Raw genomic sequence first — 10716 nt, 5'->3', positions numbered from 1 at the left:
ACTGGGGATGTGCCTGCAACCAAGGTACATGCCCTTGACCGGGGTCGAACTTGGGACCCTTCAGTCCGAAGGCCGACGCTCCATCCACTGAGCCAAACCGGCTAGGGCGCACCCAATTTTTTAAAATATATTTTATTGATTTTTCACAGAGAGAAAGGTAGAGGGATAGAGAGCTAGAAACATCGATGAGAGAGATACATCGACCAGCTGCCTCCTGCACACCCCCCACCGGGGATGTGCCCGCAACCAATGTACATGCCCTTGACCGGAATCGAACCTGGGACCCTTCAGTCCGCAGACCGGCTCTATCCACTGAGCCAAACCGGTTTCGGCTCACCCAATTTTTGAAGTGTATAGAAAGCTGTCTCCTCTCCTTCTTCCTCCCCAAATGTCCACCACAAGCCTAGTGCTAGTAATTCATTCCTTTGTAAAATAAAAATTGGTAAAAAATACAAATACTCTATAGAGTGTTGGATGCGGTGAGGCCTGACAATCATTCGCACACGAGCGTAAGTGAATTTACTTCGATGCTTCTCTTCCAGCAGCCAGCTGGTGACCTAAGGGATGGGACTCCTGGGTCTGGGTTGCAGGGGACTTTTAAAGCCTGGTTATTGCTGAGAATGGAGGGGAGGGGCCAGAAGGCAGCTGCAAGAGCTGCTGACTGACACCCCGGGGAGCTGCGCCTGCTGTCTACTTTTCACATGCTGGGTCTCCTGGAATCCTTCTCTGATCTTCTTTTCTTTTCTTTTCTTTTTTTAAAATATATTTTTATTGATTTCAGAGAGGAAGGGAGAGAGATAGATAGAAACATCAATGATGAGAGAGAATCACCGATTGGCTGCCTCCTGCACGCCCCCCACTGGGGATCGAGCCCACAACCCGGGCATATGCCCTGGCTGGGAATCGAACCGGTGACCTCTTGGTTCCCAGGTCGACGCTCAACCGCTGAGCTACACCTGGCTGGGCCTTCTCTGATTTTCTTATTTTCTCTCCCCAGGGTTGTGAGGATGCCTGAATACATGGCACCCAACACTGGAGAGATGAGACCAATGGCAGTTTAATAGCCACATACACTCAGAGCCTAGGGGAGGAGGACTCTGCATGCCATGCAGGGCCATGCAGGGGTTACACTTGGGAACAGAGGGACCAGCTAGGGGCTCTGGAATATAGGCTTTGCAGTAATAAGAAGGCCAGGTGAACTCTGGTTCCCGTGGGAGGATGTGATTGTCTGGTTTGAGTAATTCCTCAGGATGGTGGGGAACTGGAGCCCTTTTACTCAGAAAACACACACACACACACACACACACACACACACACACACACACTGTGCCTGGTCCCCATGCTAAGAAGGGTTGTTTGGCTAGGGGACCTTATCGGTGGGAGCACAATGGGGAGAAGCTCTTGAGGTTAGCCCTCCGAGGCCCTTCTGATTTTACCAGGTGTCAGGACCTCGGGGAAACAACTTAAGAGCTGAGCCTCACATCCTTGTTTGTTAAATGGGGATCCTCATACCAGCCCCACAGTGTTCTTGCTCTTTTAAGATGAGAGGTCCCAGCATACTGTAAACACCGTGAAGTAATGGGTTAAGCAATAGGTTCATAATTCATTCTCTTTATTACTTGGGCGACACCACCAGGAAAGAAAGAAGGTGATCAGTCAAATCCCTTTTTTAAACATGTGAACGACAGAACTTCTAGCACACAAACTACAATGGTATTTGCCAACAGGAGACTAATCCTTGGAATGCTTTCAGAAGAATGTACCCGGGTGTCTAGGGTTGCTTGTGGCAAACCAATCCGTAGTCTATGGATTTCTGAGGCATGGATGCCTAGAAATACCAGGTGAGTTAGGTAACCGTCTAAATAGACAGGGGAGATATCCCATGACTCAAATGGCTCCTTGTGTAGTAGGTGTCACTGAAGTGTAGACAATAACCAGTTATGTGAAAAAAACCTATAATGTGATAGAGACCCAACTAGAGAAACAGGAAATAAGAGCAATCTAGAAGAGACAGAGACGATGCAGGGGCAAGAAAACTTCAACACAATAACCTCACTGCCCTCAGAGGAAAGAGAAGATACTACATTTAAAAAATAGAATAAGGTGGTGAGCCAAAAAAAAAAAAAAAAGGAATATTCAGAGTGGAAAAAAAAAATCTTGAAATGTGAAATATGAGACCAGAAATAAAAAAAACTCAATAGAGCCGAAACTGGTTTGGCTCAGTGGATAGAGCATCAGCCTGCAGACTGGGGGGTCCCAGGTTCGGTTCTGGTCAAGGGCATGTACCTTGGTTGCGGGCACGTCCCCGGTGGGAGGTGTGCGGGGGGGGGGGGGGGGGGGCGGGGGGCGGGGAGGCGGCTGATCGATGTTTCTCTCTCATCGCTGTTTCTGGCTCTCTATCCCTCTCCCTTCCTCTCTGTAAAAAATCAATAAAATATATTTAAAAAAAGAAAAGAAAGAAAACTCAATAGATGAGTTGGAAGATAAAATTGGGAATATGTCCCAGAAAATAAAGCAGAAAGACAAAGAGGTGGAAATGAGGGGAGAAGAAAATAACACCCAGGAATGCCCTCTCTGCCTGCAACCCGCCTTGACCTCCCCACGTGACCCCTCGAAGCATACCATGTACCCCCTCCGGGAACCTGAGTAATAAATTCCTCTATTTCACTTTCCCTTCCATTCTTTTGTGTCTCTACTTAACAAATGTTAATATAACAAAGCCACAGCATTCTGTGAAAAGTCCTAAGTCCATCCAAAGGTTTCTGAAAATTTCTGACCTATTTGAGTTTCAAATTCCTGCCCCCATTTCTGATTCTCCCTTTATTTCTGCCCCCCGGTGACCACTCAAATGTGGAATTCAAGTTGGAGAACCTTAAAAACATGTTTTTAAACCAAAACTCTATTCATTTAAGGCTTTTACTGAGGAGACAATCTTTTATCAAAGGTTTTAGGAAAGTGGTGAGGTTTTGTTTGTTTGTTTGTAATAATGCAAACAACTTAAAATGGAACACAGCAGCCCTCCCCCTTATCCATGGTTTCTAGTTCCATGGTTTCAGTTATCCACGGTCAACTGTGTTCTGAAAAGATCACATTGAAAATTCCGGAAATAAACAATTCCTAAGTTTTAAATTTCACATCATTCTGAGGAGCATGATGAAATCTTGCACTGTACTGCTCCGTCCTGCCCTGGATTTGAATCATCCCTTTGTCCAGTGTATTCATCCTGTATACAGGACGCTCCCGTGAGTCACTTAGTAGCTCTCTCCGTATCAATCAGATCGACTATGGTAGTATTGCAGTGCTGTGTTCAAGTAACCCGTATTTTACTTAATAATGGCCCCAAAGCAGAAGAGTAGTGATGCTGGCAATTTGGATATGCCAAAAAGAAGCCATAAAGCACTTCCTTTAAGTGAAAAGATGCAGATGTATAGGACAAAATATAATATGCATAGGGTTTGGTACTACCCACAGTTTCAGGCATGCACTTAGGGCCGTGGTCGGCAAACGGCGGCTCGCGAGCCGCCGTTTGCCGCTCTGTTGACTAATGAGTTTGCCGACCACTGGCCTAGCTGGCCCCATTCATATCTTATTATGTCCAGACTTCTCCTGGGCACAGAGAGTCAGATGCCTTACTATTGATCATAGTTATTTAACAGTGAAGTAATGGATAGTGATTGTCCTAAATAAACTTAACATAGTACTTTGGAACTGGAAATTTACTTCACAATGTTATATGTCCACTAAGAAGTAATTACCTTTTATTGATCACCTATGATAACCAGGAGCTTTAAATCTATATTTTTATTTGTAATCCTTACAACTCTATAGTCAGCTTGCAGATGAGAAATGGCATTTTTTTTTTGGTATGGTAAAGGTGGAAATTTATTGAAGAACAAGTACAGACTCCCACATGGGGAGGGGGAAAGAGTCCCACTGAGTCCCTTTTTCCTACGGTTTATAAAGGCTGCAGATCTTTGTACCTTGATATCCCCTCTGATTGGTCACCTCCCCTTCTGATTTGGTCACTGTAGCAACTCCTGAGCGCAAAGGTTGACCTCACATGGGACACCTGAGGCTCTCCTCCCTCATTGTTCTCCTGTTCCCTCTGGGCTTTCTTCCTCCTTCCCTTTATTCTGTAAATGTGTACCTTTTGCTACTCCCAGCTCCCTTATCTTATAAAAATGTAACTTCTGCTGCTCCCAGCTCTCTCGCCTGATGGAAATGTACCTTTTGCAGCTCTGTAGCCCCTGTGATTTTTCCATGGCCCCCTTGATTTTTTAAAATTACCTAAACCTGCTCTAACTGGTTTGGCTCAGTGGATAGAGCGTCAGGCCTGCGGACTGAAGGGTCCCAGGTTCGATTCCCGTCAAGGGCATGTACCTTGGTTGCAGGCACATCCCCAGTAGGGGTTGTGCAAGAGGCAACTGATCAATGTTTCTCTCTCATTGATCCCTCTCCCTCTCCGTAAAAAATCAATAAAATATTTTTAAAAATTACCTAAACCTGCCTATTTCACCCCCAAAACTCCCATTTTACCCCAAAATCTCCTTTCAGTCCCCCCCTCTGATTAGGAAACCCCAACTGCCGGGTCTGTCAAGAAATGGCACTTTTTTCTGTGTAGGTTCTGCAAATTGCCCGAGGTCACACAGCTTGTATGGCCTAAGTGGGATTTGAACCCACCTGTATATGATGCTAAAGTCTCTACTCTTACCTTCACAGAATGCTGCCTGTTAGATACCCTGTAAGCATTTCTTCCCATTAAATTAGGATTAAATTCTAGAAAGGCAGACTCTTATGCTGACATTCTGTGTCCAGGGGCGAGAAAGAACCCATAAGTAACCTCTTGAACACCTTGTGACTCTACAGCTTAGGGCACTGCATTATGATCATTTATTTATGGGTCTATCCCGTCCTATGGGGGTAGGAGCAGGGTCTTACCATCACTGGAGCACCAGTGTCTACCTCAGCCACTATTCAGTGTCTGGCACATCGTAAGTCCTCAATAAATGTCTGGTAAGTGAACGAAGGAGGTATTTTCCATGGTATTGCAGACATTCCACTTCCCATAGTCCATCTGGCTGAACACGTGCTCATCTTTCTTGCCTCAATACTAGCACCATCTTCTCTGTGAGGCCTTCTTTATGATTTAGTCCAGTCTCTCCACTCTCCCCTTTGTGCTTTCACTGTACCCTGAACAGATATCTTAGGAACTATTGTTCTACAGATCTGACTCTCCCTCTAGTCTGAATGTCGTTGACGGAGATCCTGACTTTTATTTTTTTAAAATATATTTTATTTATTTTTTTACAGAGAGGAAGGGAGAGGGAGAGAGAGTTAGAAACATCGATGAGAGAGAAACATTGATCAGCTGCCTCCTGCACACCCCCTACTGGGGATGTGCCCGCAACCAAGGTACATGCCCTTGACGGGAATCGAACCTGGGACCCTTCAGTCCACAGACCGACGCTCTATCCACTGAGCCAAACCGGTTAGGGCGAGATCCTGACTTTTCTATGATTTTTCTCTCTGGGGTCTTGAGAAGTGCCTGGTTCATAGTAGGTTCTCAACCTATGTTTGATAACTTAATAAAAAATTAACCCCTGATCTGTTGGCTTAACTCATCAAAGGACCCCAAGGAGAGAGCATGTCAAGGATCATGGTATCGCTCTCAGTAAAATAAGGAACTTGCCTAGGGGGTCATATGCCTCTCTCCTCAGCATCTTCTTTTTAGAGCAGCGACCATGGCCTTTTGTGCTTTTCTGTCTCTGGTAGCTAGTACAGTGCCTAGCACACACACACAGTCAGCTGCGATGAATGGAAGGAGGAATAAATGAGCCTCAAAAGCAGTATATACCAGCCAATGTAGGATTTCAAACCTGATGGATCTGAAGCCGTCTCACAAATCATCTGCCACCAGCCTGAGGCCACAGAGCTGAAAAACCACTGCACAATGTAGCCTTTACTTGCAGGCTGCCTTCGGGGCTGTGGAGGTTGTGGGCTGGGTCCTGAGTAAACACGGGCTGCACTGAAGAGCCATTGTGGGCGCTGGTAGTTCTTTCAAGTTCCTCTGGGGTCTGCAGTTGATTTGCAGCTGGAGCCAAGTCCCTGCCAAGGCCCTCTCCCTTTTTGCAATTGAATTATTAGCTAAAAGAGAACCTTCCAGGGTGTAGGAGTTAGCAGCGGCCTGCCAAGGGTAAGGAGCTTTTGTTTACCCAGAGTGTTTGCACCTAATCTAATGAAAAGTAGGAATGAGCCCTCAGAAAGCAATTCAGAAGTTCTGGCCACAAAGAAAGACAGGCTTTGGACTTTGGCAGGAAGGCAGTTCAGGGCAGCCAAGGACTGGGGCTGCAGGTCTTACACCCCCCCGCCCCCCCAGGATACGACTTATTTCCAGGTGGGTGTTATCCACGGGTTGCTTCTGTGCTTGTTTTTCCGGGGACCCTAGGCAGGACCCCAGTGCTCCCATCTCCCACGTATCCCATCTCCTCCAGTTTGAATCCTGCAGCTGTCACTGAAGACTTGGATCCTTACTGAGATGCAAATGCCACCGAGAGGGACAGCTCTGCAAAGGGGTCAAGAACTGAGTTCACATCTGATTTTTGCAACGTTATGGAACCATGAACACGTCACTTTACAAGTCTGGGCCTCTGTTTCTTTACCTATAAAATGCAGATGATCGTGCTACCTAACATACAGGGTTCTTGGTATTGGAATTACTTTGTAAGTCAGAAAACTTTCTACAGATAAAATGATGTCTGTAATAATTTCTGCATGCAGGCTACTTAGCACATTGCATTGCTCTGTAAGCCACTTGAGGGCAAGGGCTGTGTCTTATTTTGTATCTAGCTTCTATCTCAGTACGTGACACAGAGTAGGTGGCCAGTAAAGGGCAGGCTAATCTACAGCAGCAGGAGAGATAAGCAAACTCCTGTCTTCTGTCATGTCTAACATGAAGATTCTTTCTTGAAGGAGCTCATCTTGGCCCATTTGTTGATTTTGATTTTTACTGAACTGTAACAAGGCATGGGTATTTTTAATTTTACTTTGAGCCCTAGCTGGTTTGGCTCAGTGGATTGAGCGTCGGCCTGCAGACTGAAGGGTCCCAGGTTTGATTCTGGTCAAGGGCACATACCTTGGTTGCAGGCTTGATCCCCAGCCCTGTTGGGGCATGTGTGGGAGGCAAACAATTGATGTATCTCTCTCACATCAATGGGTTTTTTTTCTCTCTCTCTCCCTTCCCTTCCACTCTCTCTAAAAATCAATGGAAGAATATCTTCGGATGAGGATTAAAAAAAAAAATTAGTTTGAGAAGAAGTGTGATAGAAGGGCCCAATATACCTGGCCATGAGAAAACTGGATTCTACTCTTGGTCTATCATCAACCTCTTGTTGGGTTAATCATTATTTTACCCTTCATTTCTTGTTCAGGAAAGCCCAGCAATAGAGACATGACTTCTAAGGAGACTTCCGTTATTCTGTTTGGGTCCAATGGCCCCTTTTCTCATTCTTCTGTGTTTAGAATGTCTCCTTTGGCCAGGCTGGAGTCTCCAGCCCCATGCTCCCAACATTTGTCAGAGCATGGGACAAATGTGGATCCTGCTGGAAAGAGAGTTATCCTGGGGTTGCTTAGTCCTGCCATACAAGGCCATCTGGAAAGGCAAAGAGACTTCAGCAGGAAGAGGACAGTGTTTTATGGAAACTGCCCAAGAACTGAGCAAAGAGCTGTAAGGGATCCCAAAACAAAGATGCATCCACAAAAGACAAGGGAGCCCAAACAGGTGGGGAGGAGATGACTTAATGCCAAGCAAAGTTGTGTATTTCAAAAGTTAAGTGTCTAGTGCCAATTTCTGAAACAAATTGTATTTGTAAATTTAAGTGGTAGTAGGACCACACCTTAAAGTGGAAAAAAAACATGGACCCACTGGGAGTTGGGGAATAGGGATGATTATCCCCATTAAATAATTTTCAAAAGAACTCTATACTTGTGCTTTGATCACAATCCATGTATCCTCTTTGTTCAACATCCCAACTCATATGCTTTAAATATATGTTTTTATTCACTTGGAGCCTTAGTTCACTGTCTGAAGATATATATCAAGCTACGTGCAAATATTTTCTCTTTTTAATATTATGTATTAGAAGGTAAAAACCACTCACCGCTGGGTTAGCAAATCAACAATTAGGTTAAGTCATCTATAAATAACAGTATATACACTTCTATAGGAATATACACGTGACAATTTTCCAGGCACCTAACTAAAATTGACTTGAACTCAGATAGGTAATGGGAAAAGGGGAGAGATATATTTTGCGTTTCTCCTCTGTTTCCTGCAGTGAGTATCAGAGTGCTGAATAGAGAAACAAGTGGGTTCTGCCATTTGGTAGTAGTGTGACCATGAACAAATTGCTTAGCTTTCATTCATTCATTCATTCATTCATTCATTCAACAAACAACTGATGAGCAAACAAGAAGTTGAGCAGCAGTCTCAAGGAACATTCACGTTGGAGGAGGTTGACTAGCAGAGTCTAGAGCCGGGTTGGAGTTAAGAGAGAGCAGCCACAGCACATGGGAGATACTGTATAGGAATATAGCCCCTGAGGAGCCCCCACACTCAGACACTGAATTAATGCCCAATTAAACCCCGTGGCAGGCCGTCCCTACTCTGGGAAGACTTGCATTATCTGCATCTTGGATTGCTAGGCGCGCCATCTGCTGCCTCAGGGCCTGTTTACTTTTTATGCAATCCATAAAAAGGTGGCCAAGCTTGCTTTAATTTATTGAAAAGCATAGAAATAGCCTCGGGGGAATAATTAGAAGCCCACTGTTTTTCATTATATTGTAAGACAGCATATTTTCCTGTCTACTGCCTTTTAAGAGGGCCCTGCCAAATAGTCTGTGTAAGAGTCAATGAGCAAATAAAAGGAGCGCTCTGTAGCTATTTGGACTTGGTTTTTAAGGAACTTTATCTTCATTCACATGAAAAAATAAACAAATTCTCAACTTCAGCTTCTCCAGGTCCCACAAAAATGCACATTGTGTGCCTACAGAAGCAAAAGGGGAAAAAAATGATGGAAAAAATGACTCAGTATTTGGAGCAAAATATTCTGCTACCAGTGAACAGAGGGCACTGCATGGATTGATTAGGTGGTGATATTGACCAAACTATTGGGGGGAAATGGAGCAGTAGGATCTTTTGAAATGCTGCAGAGGAAAAGCTACTATAGACACAATATGTTAAAAATAACCCCCAAATGCTAAAGAAGTTGCCGGGCAAAATGATGTTCTTACCCAAAGGTCTTCTGTTTATACTCCAAAATGCTCTTTTCACCAGTATAACTCTACTTATTTTTCAAATTTTTAACTATAGAAGTCAAAATGAATTCATTCACCTTATAAAAAAAATCAAGATGTTATATAAAAGCCAAAGTGCCCTTTGACTACCAACGGAACCAAACATATACATATACCCTACCCGGGATATCCATCATTATGAGTTTAGCGAGTATTATCCAAACAAGAATAGGGAAGTTCAAGACATAATGTTAAGAAAACAAATAAATTTACTAAATACACATTATGATAGTGGTCATGTAAAAAATATATACTTTAGACAATACTAAAATATATACTTTAGACAATACTATATAGTACCTATATCTATAGGTACTATAGATATAGTACCTATATCTATATCCTATTTATTTGTGCTAATGATATCTGTATCTCTACAGGACATAAATAGAAAAGGTTTAAGGGAATTTCACTTCTGGTAATGGTGAAGTAATTTAGGTAAGTCTCTGAGGATAAGAACAATTTATAAATCTGTACAAAATCTGATAACATCTACTTAAAGGCATCAAGCAGCTAATAACATCGTGTACAATTGTTAGGCTAGGACCCATGGACGGGCAGCAGCTCAGAGAGATGATCCTATTGATTAAAACCTCTTTTCTTTTGGGGGATAATTTACTTATTATAGAAGGGATTGTTGAGAGGATGAGAAACTGAAGACTCTTTGGATAGCCTTGTCAGGCTAAGGAAACAGGGAAAGGACATGGTTCAACCAAGAAGGGGTGTTCCTTTGCTTTGGGATCTCAATGCACCACAGTGGTAGAAGGTTACCCAAGAAAAGGCAGGTTCTTGCAGAAATTGCAGCTCAGTTTTGAATAATTTTAGTCACTGAATTTGGCTGAAGGTTTGCTCATATTACTTGAAGTGTGTCAAGTGCCTACCAGAAATAAATAAAAACTTCTCTAGAGGAGGAATACCTCATTCTGTAGACAAATTACAAACAATTTTGCAAATACATATCTGGCCTACAATTTAAAATAAACAGGCACACAAAAGACAAAAAGAAGAAAAAGAAGAGTGAAAGCAAAAGCAGTTACAGACTTTAACTCTATTCATTATATTCAGGGAGATAAAATAAGAGCCTGCGAAATTTGGCAGAGAACTAGGAACTATAAAAATTTCAAAAAAGTAAAGTCTGCAACTAAAAATTAAAACTGAAATGAAAACCTCGGCGGGTATTTTTAATAGCAGATTAAATATCGCTGAAGAGAGATTTAGTGAGCCGGAGTGTGTGTTGAAAGAAAATATCTAAAATGAAGCATAGAGAAACAAAAGGAAGAAGATATAAAAAATAAAAAAGGAAAATTACAGACATAGAGCATGTGTGAAGATCAAACATTTGGTAGTTTAAGGGCTAGAAGGGAA

The sequence above is a fragment of the Cnephaeus nilssonii genome, assembly GCF_951640355.1.
Source record: "Cnephaeus nilssonii genome assembly, chromosome: 17".
NCBI classification, from domain to species: domain Eukaryota; kingdom Metazoa; phylum Chordata; class Mammalia; order Chiroptera; family Vespertilionidae; genus Cnephaeus; species Cnephaeus nilssonii.
Note: the sequence above shows the minus strand (reverse complement) of the source record.